Below are 21,179 nucleotides of genomic sequence, written 5' to 3' on the forward strand. Positions count from 1 at the left end.
AGGGATCAAACCCACGTCTCTTCATGTCCTGCACTGGCAGGCAGGTTCTTTACCACTAGCGCCACTGGGAAGCACAGTCACTCAGCAGTTGATTTCATCTGTGTCTGTTATCTTATTATTTGATCTGTATGATCTGCATCTAGAATTATCATCTGTCTTTTTTATCTTATTTGTGTCTGATCTGATGAACAGCAAGGCAGATTTTTTACTTTCTTATTCTGGGCTAATTTTTATTTTCTCAGAGTTTGTGAGTGTATTAGCTTCCTGTGGCTGCTGTAACAAGCACCACAGATTGGGTAGCTTAAAAAAATAGAAATTTTTTTTCTCTCACAGTTCTAGAGGCTAGAAGTCCAGGATCAGGACTTTGGCAGGACTGGTTCCTTCTGAGGGTTCTGAGGGAGAACCTGTCCCCAACCTCTCTCGTGGCTGCTGGCAATCCTTAGCCTTCCTTGGCTTGGAGTTGCAATTACTGCAGTCTCTGCCCCCATCTTCACATGGCCTCCTCCCTGGGTATCTGTCTTCATGGGGTTGTTTTCTGTGAAGGACGCCAGTCATATTACATTAAGGGCCCAACCTATTCCGGTGTGATTTCATCTCAGCTCTTTCTGAGGTATTGGCGGTTTCAGATGTCAATGTATCTTTTCTTTTTTTTGGAAGACAAAATTCAACACACAACAAAAAACATAACAAACTTGTTCCTGAGTCACAGCCTGTTGAGAATTCGTGCCTCATCATGACTCGAGTGTGGCATGCAGATTAGCAGTTTCAGCATCTCCTGGAGCTTGCTGGAAACGCAGAATCTGGGACACCACTCCAGACAGAAGCCCCAGAATCTATGTTTCAACACAATCTCCAGGTGATCTGTCTGCACATTAAAGTCTGAGAAGCAATGCAGTCAGAGATGGCGCCTAAGCAATCCCACAGACATGCACGGTCATGTCAACACGGCCGGATCTGAATCTGTTTGTTGTTAGGAGTTAAGATCCTCAACAGCGGCTCTCTCTCAAAGAAACTGCTCCAAACCAGCAACCTGAAGGGTGGCAAGGAACCAAAGATGGGGAATGGAATGGGGGGAAGGCTTTCTGGGGTCTTAGAGCAGGCTGATGGAGAAAGAAGGGGAGGGAGCAGTATGGGGGCTGCCAGCACCACAGCTGCTTCCAAACCATGTGCTGGGCTGGGCTGTGCTGAGTCACTTAGTCATGTCCAACTCTTTGTGATCCCATGGACTCCTGCCAGGCTCCTCTGTCCATGGGATTCTCCAGTCCAGAATACTGGAGTGGGTTGCCGTTCACTTCTTCAGGGGATCTTCCCAACCCAGGGATCGAACCCACCATGCATTGGTAGGCGTGTTCTTTACCACTAGCGCCACCTTGGAAGCCCCCAAACCACATGACCACCCCTAAACTTTACTCTAACTTTCTGTTCACAGGTGTAAAGTGGAATGAATACCTCTTATCGAATGACTGGTGTGAGAATTAAGAGCAAAAATATACCTAGAGGGTCCAATACAGGATCTGCAGGGAAAAATGCAAAATGAAGAGTGACTGTGTCCACCTTTGGAGAAGAGGAAGCTTGAGAGGTGGGGCGAAGCTTGTTCAGTTATTTCTTCATTCATTCAGCATTTGGATCCTATGAAGCTAGCCGAGGCGCTGGGAATACAAATAGGAGTACGTCCTCCAGTGCTTCCAGGCCAAAGGGAGGAGAAGATGAGGCAGCTGCTGAGGCAACAACAACGAGGCTGGATCAGGAACTTCTCCCGGTGTGGCCCACGGGCACCAGGAGGGGCTGCACCCCCAGCTTGCAGCAGGCAGGCTGCTCCAAACCCCCACCCCCTGACTTACTATGCTGTGCTGTTTCACGCTTCCCTACCTAATTCTTTCTCTCACCAGTTGGGTTCTGAAAATCGCTGGTCATGAGCCTTTAGCTGCCAGATCTTAGAGTCTAACTGATGAACTACAACAGCAATGAGAAGGCAGCTTTCTTAGAATGGAATAGGACTTAACCATTCACCAGATGTTACCATAAGCACAATTCATGGATTATCTTATTCCAAATTTGAGGCAGACATTTGAGGGGTATATCAACTTCTGGCATCAATAAACCTAGGTCTGAACTCTGGGTAACTTGGATAAATTACTTAACCTCTCTGAGTCTGAGTTTCCTCCTCATTTTTAAGTGGGATAAAAATGGTACTGCCTGTAAGTGCCTGGAACATGCGATAACAGTATTTCATTGAATTGGACTGAACATTGTGAGTGTCAGTGGCAAGGAGACTCCCAGCCACTTTCTTTTTGGAAGACATTGGTGATACCCCCCAGTTCTCAGCTGTCAGCTAGGTATTCAGGAGCCCTCATGATGCTTTAGTGTAGGTTTTACTAGATTACAGGAAAGAAAGTAGAAATTAGACTTTTTATTTGAGTAACAACCAAATTGACATTTCTCAGAATTGTGTCTAAGCCATTATGAAGAACCCAAATGATCTGAGCTAATGAAAAGACATGAATATCACCTGGGAATGACTTTGGGCCTAAGCTTAAAACTCATTTTAAATTGGGACCCTTGGAGTAATCCAACTGCCAGACAAAATTTGTCTCATTTTCTCTCTCTCTTCACGTACCTTTCAGTGGAAGGGCTAAGAAAGTCTGGAAGGGGAGGAAGGAGAAGGTTAAGTTGAGATAAACACAACTGAAAGACTTTCCATCATCCTGCTCTAGTTTTGTCCTGAAATGTCTCACTTTCTGGTAATTACAGTTTCTCTGCTTTCCCTCCACACTGCATTCTAAGCTCCATGAGAGCAGTGACTGGCTCATGGCTATCTCCAGTACCAAGCACAATGTCTGGCATATAAAAGCCCAAGCTCAGGCACTTCCCCAGTGGTCTAGTGGTTAATACTCTATGCTTCCACTGCAGAGGGCATGGGTTTGATCCCTGGTTGGGGAATCAAGATCCCACATGCCGAAACAGCACAACCAAAGGAAAAAGAAAAAAGCCCAAGCTCAATACATATATGTTGAATGGATGAAGGAATGAATGATGAATGAATGAGTGACATAGTAGTGTATTTTTTTTTGACCCCTGACTATAATTCAATGGTACTGTGGGCTTTAAAATAAAATCAAAGTTTGTAGATTCTCTATCCTGGAAATTGTGCTACAGAAGGTCTATGTGTGAGGTCCCAGAAAGGGCACGTCTTAAAAATCTACCCATATCTCTGGAAAGACCCAAAAGAAATTGATAACATCGTTTGCTTTCAGGAAGGAGAATTGGCTGGTCCAGGGCCACAGAGGGAGATTTATTTTTCCCTTTTTGCTTGTGCGTCATTTATTTCCTACTCATAAAAGAAAGTAAGATTTAAATTAAAGATTAAAAAACTGCCTAGGTAATTCTGATGTGCGGCCAGGGTTGAAAATAACCAGCTGAAGACAAGTTGTTATGCCTACCCAGGAGCTGGTATTGGGCAGACGGTTGAAATATGGGTCTTCCGTGCTGAGTGAGTAATGGGCTGTCACTGAAGCAGGCCAGGAGGAGAATTTACTCTACTGACATATGAGGTCAGTTAATCAATTGGGGAGAAGAAGTGAGGGCTCTTGTCTGTCATGCCAGGTGCTCAGAAGCCTTGCAAGCCTGTGTTTGAGTAAAATAGGAAAGAAGTTTCCTGTGCTATGTGATAGCCAAGCATTCAACAAGAAGCCACCATGTCCATCCTTATCTGCTCATCAAAAGTTCACCAAAACATCAGATACATTTTCTTTTTTGGCTTATCAGATTGGTAGCGATTAAAAGACTAATTTCTAGCATTAGAAGGCTAGAGAAACAGAGACTTACACGCTGCTTGTGGGAGAAGACAGTGCTACTGGCTTCTTGAAAAGTGATTTTGCCATTAAACACAAAACCTTAAAGGCATTTCATGGTGTTTTGACTTAGTAATTCTGAATGGTCCATCCTGTGGAAGTCTTCAGGCGAGTGAAAAAATTTGTATACGTAAAGTTGTTTATAGGGACTTCCCAGGTGGTGCTAGTGGTAAAGAACCTGACGTGGGTTCACTTCCCGGGTCGGGAAGATTTCCTGGAGGAGGAAATGGCACCCCGCTCCAGTATTCTTGCCTGGGAAATTCTATGGACAGAAGACCTTCTCTGGCTATAGTCTATGGGGCCACAGAGAGTTGGACAGGACTGAGCACAAAGTTGTTTATCATAGTATTTATAATAGTCATTATGTTGGTTAAAAATTATAAATGATAGAAAAATCTACCAATGTAAGATCATTTTAACTATGTTGTGGGGACATCCCTCGTGGTCCAGTGGTTGGGGCTCCACATGGGTTCAATCCCTGGTTCAGGAACTAGAATCCTGCATGTCATGCAGCGTGGCCAAAAAAGAAAAACTAGTTTAAAAGTAAAAGAGGAAATTGTAAAACACTCAGTAATTATCCTGGGATAACAGCTATAAACTGGGACTGTCACAGACATGATGGGAACTATGGTCTCCCAATTAAAACCAGAAGCTGTGAGACTGAGCAGATCACTCAACCTTTTGGAGCCCCACTGAATCATTTACAAGATGTGACTAATAGTATCAACCTCTTAGGAGTGTAATGAGGATAAAGAGATACCATATGTCATGTTCTTACCCAGCACAAGGCTGTTAATTTCTCCCAGACCCAACACTAGCACGTTAGACTAAAATGATTACACAAAGGCAACTTTCCTCCCATGTCATCATTTCTGGTCTGTGTGGATATAAACAACCATGAGATAATTGCATTCAAACTTTGAAAAAGTGTGTATTAACTTAATTGCCTTCAGAAATGACCTGTGTTACTGGCAGACCAAGGGGGGCGTGTTGCATAGATGTTTTGTTCTTTCAATTTAATTAATTTTTATTTTCCAAATAGTTTCTCTGCATTAACTCTTGATTATAGTCTGGAGAAGACTCTTGAGAGTCCCTTGGACTGCCAGGAGATCAAACCAGTCAATCCTAAAGGAAATCAACCTTGGATATTCATTAGAAGGACTGATACTGAAGCTGAACCTCTAATACTTTGGCCACCTGATGCAAAGGGCCGATTCATTGGGAAAGATCCTGATTCTGGGAAAGATTGAAGGCAAAAGGAGAAGGGGGCGTGAGACGATGAGATGGTTAGATGGACATGAGTTTGAGCAAACTTCAGGAGATAGCGAAGAACAGAGGAGAGTGGCATGTTACAGTCCATGAGGTCATGAAGAGTCACAACTTAGCAACTGAACAACAACAACAGTTTTGGAGGCTCTGTTTTTAGGTGTTTGTAATTTTCATTTCATGGGACTTTGTAGCTTTAAAAAAAAAAAAAGACTAAGTAATCAACAGAACCCTGCATCAGCTCAGGAACTTCCAAATCCATGTGACCACCCTGAGTGAGCAAAGGGGCGGGTTGTGAAGTAGGTCAGTGTATCTCACTTCTCTCTTCCCCTGTGAAAGGGTGCTGGAATCCTTTAAGTCTGGAGTCAAATCAGTCACCACTTTGCATCAGCTACAAAACCTCTCTGACACTTAGATTCTTAACCTGAGAAATAGAAAGCATAATAGTGCTCATTTCACAGGATGATAATGAAAGCCAAATGAGACTATGCATTTGTTCCTTCTTAAGACTGGTCTCAGAATGGTGATGCTTCCAAAACAATAATGCCAGGACATTTTTCCAATCACTTTTCAAATACCACCCTCCCCAAAGTCCCACCCATGATGGTACCTCTCTCTCTTTTTAAAATGTTTATTGGGGTTATAGTTTCTTCCCAATGCTGTGTTAGTTTCTTCGGTACAGCAAAGTGAATCAGCTCTACACATACATGTATCCCCTCTTTTTTTGTGTTTCCTTCCCGTTCAGGTCACCACAGAGTGCCGAGTAGAGTTCCCTGAGCTGTACAGTAGGTTCTCATTCGTTATCTATTTTATACATAGTAGTGTCTGTATGTCCATACATAGTAGTGTCTATATGTCCATCCCAATAGTAGTGTCTATATGTCCATCCCAATCTCCCAATTCATCCCACCCACCTCCTTCCTGCCTTTGTGTCCAATCACTTGTTCTCTCTCTCTGTGCCTCAATTTCTGCTTTGGAAATAGGTTCGTCTGTATCATTTTTCAGGGCTTCCCTTGTGATTCAGCTGGTAAAGAATCCACGTGCAGTGCAGGAGACCTGGGTTTGATCCCTGGGTTGGGAAGATCCCCTGGAAAAGGGAAACATTACCCACTCCAGTATTCTGGCCTGGAGAATTCCCTGGAGTGTATAGTCCATGAGGTCATAAAGAGTTGGACACGACTGAGCAATTTACACTTTCACTTTCAGGTACCGTTTTTCTAGATTCCCACTAGAAAAAGGCTTTATCCCATTCCTGGGAATATACCTGGAGAAAACCATAATTCCAAACTGTACTTCTCTCTTCCTGCCCCCCGCTCTGCCATACTGCCTGTCTGTAATCCCCTTTTCCCACTTCCACGTCTTTCTTCTCTGCATAACTCTGAGACATTCCTTTTGCTTATTCACTAATCTTATTCCCACAAAAAGAAATCAGAAGCTAACGAACTGAAAGAACCCTCCTTAGAAAATAGGGAGATAAGAAATGCTGTGAATACCTATCATAGGTACATTTTTGTTGCTGTGACTGCTGTGGTTTATAATGCATCTGGGTACAAACTTATTGCTTGGTACATGTATATTCTCGTTTTCTTCCGGATTCTCTTTTAATCTCCTCCTCTCCTTCTTTCCCCTAGTAAGATCTAGTGCCCTCAATTTTCCTCTCTGTCACCCCACCCAGAGTCCAAAGTTCTTTTTATGGATGTTTTATATTCAGTTTCTTCTCTGGAGAAAGGAAGAGTCAGTAAGGTGTAAGTTTAGAGCTAATACCTGACTGTGGGTCAAGGAAAAGTGCTCTGAGTTTGGGAATCAGAAATTCTGGGTTCCAGTTAACCATGGTCAGGTTTTCTGTTGCAAATAACAAAGCAAACTGTTGCTATTTCAACCAAGAAAATAATCTATTTAAAGATAGTATGTAGGTACCACAGTCTGGGAGGGTAGGGAAGATTCCCTGGAGAAGGAATGGCAACCCACTCCAGTATTCTTGCCTGGAGAATCCCATGGACCGAGGAGCCTGGCAGGCTACAGTTCATAGGGTCACAAAAGTCAGACACAACTACATGACTAACACACACACATATACAATCTGGGAAGACTCAGAGATCTCTGAAGCTACATAATCAGTTTCAGCATCACAGGAACTGCTGTGGTGAAAGGCCCGCGAGGATCCGCACCCTCTCTGAACCCCAGCTGGGCTCAGGACTAGCCTCCAGCTCATCTACCTTGCATCACCCTTGACAGCAGACATCTCCATCTGTACATCTGCTTCCTCAGCAGGTGGACTCCTCCCTGGAATGTTCACGTTGGAACCCAGGCTTTGTGTGCATCTAAAGGGTGGAACCCAAGTCACATGTGGAAAATCAGCTGCAAAGGAATGTGAATGTGAGGTTTTTCAGAATGGCAGGGCTCATGATGTGAGTAATTGCCAACAGGGAGACAAGGGGTTCAGAGAGTTGGGGAGACACAGTGACAAGTGCCTATAATCATCTCTCCTGCCTGACCTTCATTGGTGATACTACATGAGACAGATTCCTCTGAATTTCAGTTACATATCTGAAATATCTGTCAAATGATCAAAACCTGGTGAAGATGGAGGTCATAGGATGAATAACCCATTTCCCCTAATTCTGGGTTCTAACCATGAATGTGTTGTCCAAGGAGCTGGGTAGGACCCAGTGCCAACTCTGGAAATAACAGCCAGCTAGTTCCCACGTGGTGCTAGTAGTAAAAGACCCGCCTGCCGATGCAGGAGACGTAAGAGACACAGGTTTGGTCCCTGGGTCCAGAAGATCCTCTGGAGAAGGAAATGGCAACTCACTCCAGTATTCTTCTCTGGAAAATTCCATGGACAAAGGAGCCTGATAGGCTATGGCCCATGGGGTCGGACAGGCTGAAGTGACTTAGCAGTGATGGATAGCTTCCTTGGTGGCTCAGATGGTAAAGAATCTGCCTGCAATGTGGGAGACCCAGGTTTGATCCCTGGGTCAGGAAGATCCTCTAGAGAATGGCGTGGCTACCTGCTCCAGGATTCTTGCCTGGGAAATCCCACAGACAGAGAAGCCTGGCAGGCTATGGTGCATGGGATCTCAAAGAGTCAGACACGACTGAGTGACTAACACACCCACACAGTGATGGATAACCCTCAGTGCAAAGCCCTTGGTGCAAAGTGTAATTCCTCATTTGGAGAATGTGACAGGACTGCATGTCTCTCCTGCAGAAATGGATCCGCCAGGTCCCAGGGATAGACAGTTTCAAGACGGTTTGGTCACAGATGGAACGGGCAGACTTTGGCTGGTCTTGCTCAGGCAGGAATCAGGAAACGCGAGCTCCGGTGCACCTGGGCACCAGATCTGAAGAGCAGGTTGTAACGCCCTTGGGAATCCTTGAGGCGTCCACTGTGCCAGCCCCGAGGCAGTGACGCGGAGAGGAGGAGCTAGAGGTTGCCTCATTACAGGAACATGCCTTCCTGCGCTGGGCACTGGGAGGATGTGAGTGGTGAAGGAGAAACAAGGTTTGAAACAGAGCCAGAAGCTACCAGAAGCATGTAATTATTTTGTCGTCAAACGTACAAAATTGTACATGGCGTGTTGTTTCCATTCATGCTGGGTCAAGATGGAAGTACTCTCCCGTCAGGAATAAATTATACAGTGCAATACTTGTAATTATAAATGCATCTTGCCCTTTTATTGATGAGAACTGGAAAAATTTATGAGAAGTTTTGTGTTTGTAGGACCCACATCTATAGTAGTACTTCAAGGAGTGAGTGCAGTCTTTGTATGACATTTCATGTTTTATGTACCTCAAGGTATCAGATTGCCCCTTCATATGTCTGATACCACCTGTTCTGATGAAATCTAATGACTCCAGGTGAAACAGCCTGAAAAAGCCCCTGTATTTTTTATTCCATATTTTAAACTTTTTAGTTTTGTGTTGGGATATAGCTGATTAACAATGTTGTGATAGTTTCAGGTGGACAGCAAGGAGATTCCAGGGTTCCCTTCTATACAGAAAGTCTTTGCTGATTATCCATTTTAAATATAGCAGTGTGTATAGGTAACCAGAAGTTTGTTCTTAAGTCTGTGAGTCTCTTTCTGTTCTGTAAGTTCATTTGTATCATTTCTTCTTATATTCCACCATATGAGGGATGTCATAGGATAGTTCACCTTCTCTGTCTGACTTCACTCAGTATGAAACTCTCTAGGTCCATCCATGTTGCTGCAAATGTCATTATTTCATTCTTTTTAATGGCTGAGTAATATTGCTTTGTACAAATACATCTTTATCCAGTCCTCTATTGATGGACATATAGGTTGTGAAGAAGCCCACATATTTTCAAGGTATTGAGTACTAGTTATCTTGGGATGCCCACCTCCTATTCCAAAGTCTAGACAAAGCAGCTTAATTCAATATATTCATTATAGTAATCCGTGCTGAATGGATTCCAATTCAGCAAATTGAAATGGAGTAATTAGCAATTATATGAGGTGGCCACTAGCTCAGATTTGGAGAATGGGGCAGCTGGAGAGTCCCAGCCTTCAAGGACTTGTGGGTTAAAAGTCTTTGGAAACAAATACAGCTTATTATTGTTAACTTTTGAGCAGCAAGATCATCAGTAGAGAAATCTAAGAAGGAGCTGAGAGCTGCTGGGAGGAAAGCCTCTCTCTTAGCCCCTATCATCTTACACTCACCCTACATGACTGTCCCTGCTGGAACATAAGCTAATTATAGTCTGATAGAGAGTGACAGTGGCATGGAACAGGAGACCAGGGTTAGGACAGGCCTGGGCTCCCCATGTGTGTGTGTGTGTGCACACACTTGTATTCGTGTATGCTTCCCTGGAGGCTCAGATGATAAAGAATTTGCCTTGCAATACAGGAGACCTGGGTTCAATCCCTGGGTCAGGAAATCCTCCGGAGAAGGGAATGGCAACCCACTCCAGTATTCTTTTCTGAAGAATTCCACGGACAGAGGAGCCTGGCAGGCCACGGTCCATGGGATTGCAAAGAGTCAATGACTAACAGGCACACACGTAAGGCCAGGAGTTACAGAACAAAATTAAATCATGCTTTCAATCCTTTCACTGTGATGACAACTACTCATTTCTAATGGATAGCAGCTGCTTCTTGAGGAAACAGGCCCAAGAATTCCAGAGAAATTAAATGACTCTTGAATGGCAGAGGACACCTGGTGTCACATAAGATGGGAGCTGTCCTCCCACTTTTCTGTCCCGTGCCTGTCAGTCTGGCCTGGTACCCCAGGTCCTTCCCACCGACTGTTGCCCTTCCATGGTAAGGAAGCCTAGAACGTGGCTATTCTACCTGGGGGACCCTTTCAAGCTACCCATCTCAGTTTCCAATCTCTCCTCCTACTGCCTAGAAATTCGGTAATAATTGATTAACTATATTTGTTTTCCAAGTGATGAGTCTCACAAATAACGAAGTAAGGTAATCTTTGAAAAGAGACATACCATTTTTAACTTACTGGATTGTCAGCTAAAACAAATACTCAGTGACGTTGAAGGTACAGAGGCTGATGATAGTTGCATAACTTGCTATAATTTTTCTGGTCCTTGGAGAGCAACTGGCTACCTGTTTAAAAGCCTTCAAGTGTGTGTATCTTTTAGGTTGGCTGTACTGTGTCCAGAAATTTACGCCAAGAAAATAATCAAGAATATGACAAATATTTAGCTACTTAGATGTTCAGTTCAGTTCAGTCACTCAGTCATGTCCGAGTCTTTGCGACCCCATGAACCACAGCATGCCAGGCCTCCCTGTCCATCACCAACTCCCTGAGTACACCCAAACCCATGTCCATTGTGTCAGTGATGCCATCCAACCATCTCATCCTCTGTCATCCCCCTTCTCCTCCTCCCCTCAATCTTTCCCAGCGTCAGGGTCTTTTCAAATGAGCCAGCTCTCCTTATCAGGTGGCCAAAGTATTGGAGTCTCAGCTGCAACATCAGTCCCTGCAATGAACGCCCAGGACTGATCTCCTTTATGATGGACTGGTTGGATCTCCTTGCAGTCCAAGGGACTCTCAAGAGTCTTCTCCAACACCACAGTTCAGAAGCATCAATTCTTTGGCGCTCAGCTTTCTTTGTAGTCCAACTCTCATATCCATACATGACCACTGGAAAAACCATAGCACTGACTAGACAGACCTTTGTTGGCAAAGTAATGTCTCTGCTTTTTAATATGCTGTCTAGGTTGGTCATAACTTTCCTTCCAAGGAGCAAGTGTCTTTTAATTTCATGGCTGCAATCACCATCTGCAGTGATTTTGGAGCCCAGAAAAATAAAGTCTGACACTGCTTCCACTGTTTTGTCATTTATTTCCCATGAAATGATGGGACCAGATGCCATGATCTTAGTTTTCTGAATGTTGAGCTTTAAGTCAACTTTTGCACTCTCCTCTTTCACTTTCATCAAGAGACTCTTTAGTTCTTCTTCACTTTCTGCCATAAGGGTGGTGTCATCTGCATATCTGAGGTTATTGATATTTCTCCCGGCAATCTTGATTCCAGCTTCTGCTTCCTCCAGCCCAGCGTTTCTCATGATGTACTCTGCATATAAGTTAAATAAGCAGGGTGACAATATACAGCTTTGACGTACTCCTTTTCCTATTTGAAACCAATCTGTTTTCCCATGTCCAGTTCTAACTGTTGCTTCCTAACCTGTATACAGGTTTCTTAAGAGGCAGGTCAGGTGGTCTGGTATTCCCATCTCTTTCAGAATTTTCCACAGTTTATTGTGATCCACACAGCCAATTGTATGGCTTTGGCATCGTCAATAAAGCAGAAATAGCTGTTTTAGAAGCCTTCACCTGTGTGTATCTTTTAGGTTAGCTGTGCTGTGTCCAGAAATTTAGGCCAAGAAAATAATCAAGAATATGACAAATATTTAGCTACTCAGATGTTCACTCCAGTGTTATTCCTAGTAGAAAAAAGTTGCTGGGGAGAAAAACCCTTGTCTGTCCAAACTACAGACAACTGATTTAATCAATTATAGCAATGTAAATCAATGCAGTGAAATAACATGCAGCCATTAAAATGATAATATGAGAGATTTATTTGTATGAAGAGATGATCCATTGAAAGCAGGTTATACAACAATTGAGCAGAGCTCTTCTGGGAGATGGAATAGACACTGTTTTCTTATTTCTTTCACTAAGTACAATTAAAACCCCCAAATGTGGCATATGGGCTTTCCCTAATGTCTCAGCGGTAAAGAATCTGACTGAAATGCAGGAGACCCGGGTTCAATCCCTCAGTGGAGAAGATCCCCTGGAGGAGGAGATGGCAACCCACTCCAGTATTCTTGCCTGGAGAATCCCATGGACAGAGGAGCTTGACAGGCTGTATGTAGTCCATAGGGTTACACTGAGTCAGACATGACTGAAGGAACTGGACTCACATGTGATGTATAAACCAAGTGGATGAAGAGTAGAGAGAAGAAGGCAAACTGGCAGAGACCTCAGGATCCAGCAGTGAGTCTCCTGGGTTTTATTTTGCCTCATATATCCTGGACTTGAGCTAATGAAATCAGCAACCTGGGAACATCATTGGGCACAAACATCAAAAGACCTAAGAAAGACTCATATTCTCTAGCCACCAAAGCAGAGGCTGCCCAGCAAGACAGAAAACTTTTAAGCAATAACTCCTCTACTCCAGCTAAACAGCGTAGAGAAAACTGCTCACCCACCCCATTAGCAAGGCTTAGTGGCAGCTGTGACTTCCCCACTCACCCAGCTGTATTGAGGCACCCCAATACCCCCCAGGATACCCAAACTCAGAAGCATCAAGGTTTGCCTGAGTCTCACAGCTGTTACAATCCTGTGCTGCTAAAACCACCCTTCTCTGTGTCCTGTAGTAAAACCTATACTGTTTTACTGGCCTTGGCTGGTTTAGCTCAGGGAGAAGAGTGTGAACTCTTCAGAGCAGGCAGCAGGTAGGACTGAGGGATGCGTGCATGCTCAGTCATCCGACTCTTTGCGACCTCAAGGAATGTAGGCCACCAGGCTCCTCTGTCCATGGGATTTCCCAGGTAAGAGTACTGCAGTGGGTTGCCATTTCCTTCTCCAGAGGATCTTCCCAATCCAGGGTTCGAACCCTCATCTCCTGCATTGCAGATGAATTCTTTACTGCTGAACCACAGACCCTTATTTCACCTGGGGGGATGGCTTTTATAAGATTCCAGGCTCCTGTGCCTTCCTGTTTAACTCAAGGTCGTGGTGGGGGGAGGGGAAGAAACACTAAGAAACAGCCCGAGGACAATGCAATCACAGGATTCCACTCTAACAGGGTGGTACAGCTGAAAGAGATACAGGGTGATTGAAGTTGAACCCACAAAGGGAGGTGGACTTCCAGAACCAAATAACCTAAGGGGATCACCCAGGTCCTCAGTGGGTGTGCAAAAGGGTCTTGCTCAGATGTTGCTGTTCAGTCGCTCAGCTGTGTCCGGCTCCTTGTGACTCAGTAGACATAGCCCAGCAGGTTCCTCTGTCCATGGGACTTCCCAGGCAAGAATTATTGCTCAGATGAGAAGTACTTGCACCTCTGTTCCCTCTGGCTTTGGAAACTATCTCCAGATTCCGAAGAGGTGCTGTTTCTGTGGGAATCAGACACATTATGGGGGGCTGAGAGCTGTTGCAATTCTGTGAGGTTGCTGGGAGGAAAACAAAACATTCAGCTTTCTCAGCAGGGGAACCTCAACACCCACAGCGTCACGAAGGAGCAGGATGCAAATATACCAGATTGAAACACAAATATGCGCAAGCCCAGGGTCTGGAAAATTAGTAGTCTTAGGTGTCCTGGAAGGTTCAAGCATTTTGATTGAGTTGGTTGGCTGGAAAATAGTCCAACTCTTTCTTGGCCAAGCTCAGAGGTGGTAGAACCAGAATTAGCATGCTTCCTATACTTTCCAAAGAGCTGATGGAAGCAGATTTTCAGTGGGACTTCTGAACTATTGTTTAAATTTGTATTTTAGCCTTCATTTGGACCTTCAGAATAAATATGTTCACTCTTGAGAAAATGACACTTTTTAAAGGAACCTCAAACCCACATGGAGACTTTTGTTTTAATTCTGCTTCTGAAACATCACCAGCAACCACTGGATATGCCTTTAGGATGTTTTTGAATAGTTTTTAACTCTAAATCATGTGGTTTTACTGGTGGCATGTCTTAAAATGTAGAAAAATTTAACAAGAAATTGACTTTGGGAAATCTAAATGTGTTTACAGAGCAGTTTTTAGAAAAAGATTCTGATGCATTTAAATAGCATCTGTGGGGATTTTCCCACAAAGTCCCCTCTCATCTGCCAGCTGGAAGAAGCAATTGATTAGTAAGGATTATACCATGTCAACAATTTATTGAGCACCTACCATAAGCCAGCCACTTGAGATATATTCTTTCCAATCTTTATGTGACAAGCAGACTCTTTTGATGTAGTTCTCACAAACATATCAGGATGCTGGTCATGAGGAAAGCCAGTGTGTGCAAGACCTACTGTGTCTAGCTCCACCCTCACCTGGTTTGAAATCATGATGAAGGACTGAGAGATTACTAAGCAGGGTGGAGGCGCCACCTTCCAGCCTCAAGCCCAGTGAAACGTGGGATGTGCTCTCTGACATCCCACCCACCTGCATGGTCAGATTGTGCAGAATCACTTGCTTCATGAACTGTCCTCTTCTCTCACCCTGGTCCCAGCTCCCCTCTTGGTTCCTGGCCTGGGTGATCTGAAGGAGCAGGAGGAGATGTATGGGAAAGAGTGGAAAGTCAGCTTCCCCTTCCCCACTGTTCCCTGAAACCATAGAGTTACTTGCAATATTATATTAAAGTACACACCATAGTGATTCGGTATTTTTATAAATTATAGGGCTTCCCTGGTGGCTCAGATGGTAAAGAGTCTGCAAGCAGTGTGGGAAACCAGGGTTCAATCCCTGGGTTGGGAAGATCCCCTGGAGAAGGAAATGGCATCCCACTCCAGTGTTCTTGCCTGGAAAATCCCATGGATGGAGGATTCTGGCAAGCTACAGTCCATAGGGTCACACAGAATCAGACACGACTGAGCGAACTCACTACTACTTACAAAGTCATTCTAAAATACTGGCTATATTCCCTGTGCTGTACATTACACCCTTGTATCTTATTAATATTTTTTAAAATTTTATTTATTCGGTTATTTGTTTATTTTTGTCTGTGCTGGGTCTTCATTGCTGCATGGGCTTTTCTCTAGTTGCAGAGAACAGGGGCTACTCTCTTGTGGTGCTTGGGTTTTGCAAGTTGTGGAGCAGAGGCTCTGAAGCACAGGCTTAATAGTTGTGGCTTAGCTTCTCCACGGCTTATGCGATATTCCTGGATCAGGGATTAACCCGTGTCTCCTGCACCGGCAGGCAGATTCTCTACCACGGAGTCACCAGGGAAGCCCCTTGTATCCTATTTTAGACCTAGTAGTTTGTACCTCTTAATCCTCTTTCCGAATCTTGCCCCTCCCTCCACCCTTATTCCCACTGGTGACCACTAGTTTGCTCTGTCTGACAGTCTGTTTCTGTTTTATAATGTTCATTTATTTGCTTTTTAGATTCCACGTCTAAGTGAAAACATGCAGCATCTGTCTTTCTCTAACTTATTTTACTTAGCATGACACCTTCCGGTTCATCCATGTTGTTGCAAATTTCATTCTTTTTTATGTCTGAGTGGTAATATTCCATTGTATATATGCCATGTCTTCTTCAAGCTAAGTCACACATTCAGAGTTTAGGGTCATTACAAAGGCCTGGACTTTCTAATTGCTGAATTGGGGCTCTAAATGCAGCCTTTAGACTATCAACTGACCAAATGTGAGTGGAATAGGCAGAAGCCTGCAGGATTTGTCACTCAGAGGCGAGGGGAGACCATCCCCCCACCTCCAATGAAGTTTAAAGGTAAGAACAACAGTGGAAGTGCATTTTGATTGCAGTGCCCCATTGCGTTTATGCGGCAACCAGTTACATTCAGCACCACCAACCACGTGGGATTATGTTCTCCTTTTGTAGATGAGAAAATAAAGGCCAGAGAGTTTAAATGACAGCTGGGAATCAGTTTCTGATTTCTCTGTCTTTCAAGTCTTATGCCTTACTATTTTTGGTTATTATACCAAAAGGGGAAAAGGTTAACTAAAGATTAGAAATAAGGAAGAAATAGATTTCTAAGCAGAAAAGGTCAGTTTCCTCTAACACCTGATTTTAGATATTGCTTATATTTTTAAGGCACTTTGACAAAGTCCACTATTAAAAGGTAGAGGTGATTTTTTTCTTTTTTTTAAAGCTAGGGATATTTTGTTTCATTCCAATCTGCATGAACCACACAAGGGTATATTATTTCCTCTGCTTCCATAGTCTCCCAGGATAGCATAGAACCCTGAGTCCTTTTCCATCTTGAGGGTATATTGTTCTGTGTGAAAACTTGAGCTTATAAATCAGATTTGAAGAGCCGAGTCTTTGCTCTGTAAAATTATTCACTGTGGGTTTTATCTACTTACAAATAGCAAGGGTGCCAATTGCATTTTGAATTTCATTTGATTTACAGAATTTAGGAAATAAGAAAGAGTCCAGGAACATATCAACGTCCAGAACTTCAGGGTGTGCCTGTAATCTATTTCATACAACTTCCCATTGATGATAATCTCTGGATGGATGGATAATAGGGGTGATGAATGAGGCTCAGACATACAAACAGTAATAATCAGCTGTGTAGGGAGAAACCTACGGTTATTCCTCCTGTGGATCTTTCTTTGTTACTAACACAGAACACTCCTGTTGCTTCTGGTCACCAAATGTGTGAAGCTTCTTCCCCACATCAAGCAATTCTCCTCAATGCCAGCTGGGTGTCCTACAATTTGGACACGGTTTACCCAGAGAAAGTGTCAGATTCTGCAAGTTGAGGGCTGGGTCCCATGAGACTACTCCCCCTGACTTCAGATGCCAATGGCAAGTAGTAGATCCCCGAGTTACCCGTGTTTTATGTTCCACTTGGAAAAAAATCAGAAGTTCCCACAACCTCTCCCCTCTCTCAGATTCCATTAATTTTTTATGTTGCTCACAGAACTCAAGGAAATATGTTTATCAACTTATTAAAGGAACCACCATCTCTGTTGAGTTGAGGTCTATCACCTTTCAGGTATGTGGATGTGTTCACCAACCTGGAAGGTCTTGAAATTTGTGTGTATATATATATACATATATATATACACACACACACATATATATATAGAAATTTTTGTATATATATATGTATATATACTTATGTGTATATGTATATATATATAGAGAGAGACTTCATCACATAGACACAATCGATCATTAACTCCATTTTTCAGTCCTTTCCCCTTCTAAAGGGAATGGGGAACAGGGCTAAAATTCCAAGCCTCTAATCATGGCTTGGTCTTTTTGGTGACCAGCCCTCATCCAGGAGCCATAAGGGCCCACCCAGAGGGCCTCTAATATTACCTCATTAGAACAAAAGATGCTCTTATTACCCAGGAAATTCCAAGGGTTTCAGAAGCTCTGTGCTAGCAACTGGGGACAGAGACCAGAATCTATTTTCTTTTATCTCATATTTAATCATATCCTTACTCATTGAAAAAGTCCCAATGCTGGGAATGACTGAAGGCAAAAGGAGAAGGGGGCAGCCCAGGATGAGATGGTTACATAGCATCACTGACTCAATGGATTTGAGCAAACTCCAAGAGACAGTGGAGGACAGAGGAAGCCTGGCGTGCTGCAGTCCATGGGGTCGCAAAGAGTCGAACACAACTTATTGCCCAAACAACAACATAGTCTCCTTCTTGAAAGTGAATTGTGTCAGGTGCTTTACATGTATAATCACCTGGAATCCTTACAGGAACTGTGAATAGTTCTCATTTCACAGAAAAAAAACAGGAAGAAAGAGGCTGTGACTTGTCCCAGTTAAGGAACTCACCCTCACTCTGTCTACCCGATCATGCTGCCTCTTGTGAGTCCTCAGTGCATTCAAGTCAAAGGTTGGCCGGCCCAGGGAAGAGGAGATGACTATGAGGGCTGAAGGTCAGGGCCAGGGAATGTCCTCTGTCTGCAAGCTGTGTGACCAAAGGCCACACCATCACACCCAACATGAGCATCTGCAAGCCCATCTTTGTCCCACCTTTTTTTAAAATTTAAATTTATTTTTTTGGTAACACGGTCCAGTTTATTGTTTTTTGTTTTCACAGGACTGTTTTTTTGCATACTATTTAAGACTCTTTAATGACAAGATCATGAAGGTATCTACTAATGTCTTCTTTTTATAGTTCTATTACTTTACCTTTCACATTTAGAGCCACAGTCTATCTGGAGTTGATTTTCATGTCTGGTTAGAATTTTGTCTCTTATGGATATTTTGATGATGAAGCACCATTTGTTGAAAAGACCATTCTTCTGCTCATCACACACCCAGTGCCACCACCTCCTTTTAAGATGTGTAATTGGGTCAGCCGATCTCCTCCCACTCCGCACTCCAAATTGAAGTTGTTAATGCACTAGAAATGCAATTGAGCTAAAATTAGTCTAGATTCAGTCTCCAAAGGCCATCTTTCCCCCTCCTTGCAGAGAAAAAATTTGCATAATTTTATTCTTAGAGGAAATCATCCCTCGGTCTTTCAAAAAATGAACCTCTTTAAATATATAGTTTTGCCCTCTTCAGTCACCTTTCACAAGCTGCCTGGCAGTTCTGCTTTATGATCTTTGTTCTCATTTCAACATTGGTAATAATCCCAACAAAATGGGGAGGCAGGCAAAGCAGGGAAGCTTGGAGTTTACATAAGAGCAGAAGAAAAGCAATGGGGGCTTCGCTGGTGGCCCAGTGGCTAAGACTCCACACTCCCAGTGCAGGGAACCCAAGTTCCTCCAGGGAACTAGATCCTACATGCTGCAACTAAGACCCAACTCAGCCAGATAAATAAATAAATATTAGAAAAAAGAAAAGCAAGGGCCTCCCCCTGAAAGGCTGTACCCCACTGCTTCATCATCCACCTGAGATCCACAGGGGCCCCAAATTATCTTTTAAAGTGATAAAACTATGCAGGCAGGACTCACGCAACATAAGATACCCCAGATCCACTGTCAGATGGGGCAGGCCCCTTTGCTTCCTTCAACTGTAAACTTTTCCATCTGGAAAACGGGAATTATAATCCAGAATCTTCTCCAGAGATTCCAGTGGCTCATTGTTTTTGTTTCGGGGAGAGTTTGTTTGTTTTAGGACCACATGAGCTTGGAGAGTGGTTATGGAAACATGATGGAGGTTCCAAGCACAGGTTCTCCTGTCTTGGGTTGCACTGCCGGGCTTATTCTCTGGTTGAGTTTCTTGGTGTGTTACTAGGTCATCATTTTCCCATTTGTTGTACCTTAAACCTCGCATTAACTGGGACTGGATTTCCATGTGAGCCAGATGACAGATTTCCATGTGGTCCTACAATGAGAAGACCCCTGGAGAAGTTCCTCTGCCCAGAGTAGGAATGCAGATACAGTCTGTATGTAGGGAGTTTGTATTCAAGTTTTCTGCCCCCAGCCTGTGTGTGTCCAGTTGTAGGAGCTGAGTGTTTCTCAGGCCAGTAGGCATCGCAGGTACTCTGGGGGTGATTACCTGGGGTGGACCCTCTCGTCCAGGTGCTTTCTCTGTGCTTAGGCTCCAGTCTCTGTGTCCTGGTCAGTACTATGTAACTAACTGCTTGTGCACCTGACTGGCCATGGATGGTTTAATTTTTCTAGAGGTGAACACTTGACCCTGCTGGGCTAATTAAATTTCTTCCCTAGAATTTGGAAGAAAGGGACCGAGACTGGGGTTCGTGAATCTGGAAGCAACGATGGTGAAGGCCAGTGACCTGCTGCTGAATCCTCAACCATGTGACACACACAGCTGTTGTTCCTTCCTTAAATATTTGATGGGTTTTACCAATGACATCATCTGGTTGTGTGGGGACATTTTGTACTATGAATGCAATTTCTCTGATAGAGCAGTATTTGAGTCATTCATTTTTCTCTTGTTAGTTTTGGTAAATTGTGTGTTTCAAAGAACTGGTTCAGGTACTGACGTTATCGGCATAAAGATGTTAGTACTATTGCCTTAGTGGGTACATGCTCAGTCATGTCCCACTCTCTGCAACTCCATGTTCTGTAGTCCACCAGGTTCCTCTGTCCATGGAATTCTCCAGCCAAGAATACTGGAGTGGGTTGCCGTTTCCTTCTCCAGGGGATCTTCCTGACGCAGGGATTGAAACTGTGTCTCTTGCGTCTCCTGTGCTGGCAGACGAATTCTTTACCATTTGTGCCTCCTCAGAAGGGGATAATATTGCCTTATTGTCCTTCTAACATCTGGGGTTATATCTCCTCTTTAATTCCTAATATTAGCAATTTTCTTTTCTCTGTTTTTTCCTTATTATTTTGGGCTTTGTTAACACATCTCGTGTTTGTTTTCCATTGTCGTTATTTCACAGATTTCTGACCTTTGTTATTTTCCTTCCTTGATTGCTTTTCTTTTTCTGATTTTTTAAGATAATTTAAATCATTAAGAAATTAGTCTATTTTAAACTCTTCTCCTTTTACTTATTGAGATATAATTGTCACATAATATTAAGGAAGTTGATTTGATGCCCTTTATGTACTGCAATATAATTACTGCTGTAGCATTAACTAACCCTTCTATCACATCACATAATTATTATTTCTTTTTTTAGTGGGAACAATTAAGATCTAGTCTCTTAGAAACTTCAAAGTTTATAATAACTTTTGTTGACTACAATAACTATGGTGTGGATTGGATCTCTATGACTTATTTATCCACTAATTGCAAGTTTGTGCTCTTAAATATCTCCCCAGTTCTCACTGCCCCACCCCCAAAACTATTCTACTCTGTTTTTATATGTTTAGCTTTTTATGTTTCACTTATAAACTGTATCATATAATGTTTGTCTTTCTATGTCTGACATCTCACTCAGTGTAATGCCCTCCAGGTCCATGCATGTCATCTTAAGTGGTAGGATTTTCTTCCTTCTCATGACTGCATAATATCCCATTGCATACA

Source organism: Odocoileus virginianus, chromosome 15 (genome assembly GCF_023699985.2).
Source record: "Odocoileus virginianus isolate 20LAN1187 ecotype Illinois chromosome 15, Ovbor_1.2, whole genome shotgun sequence".
Classification (NCBI taxonomy): domain Eukaryota; kingdom Metazoa; phylum Chordata; class Mammalia; order Artiodactyla; family Cervidae; genus Odocoileus; species Odocoileus virginianus.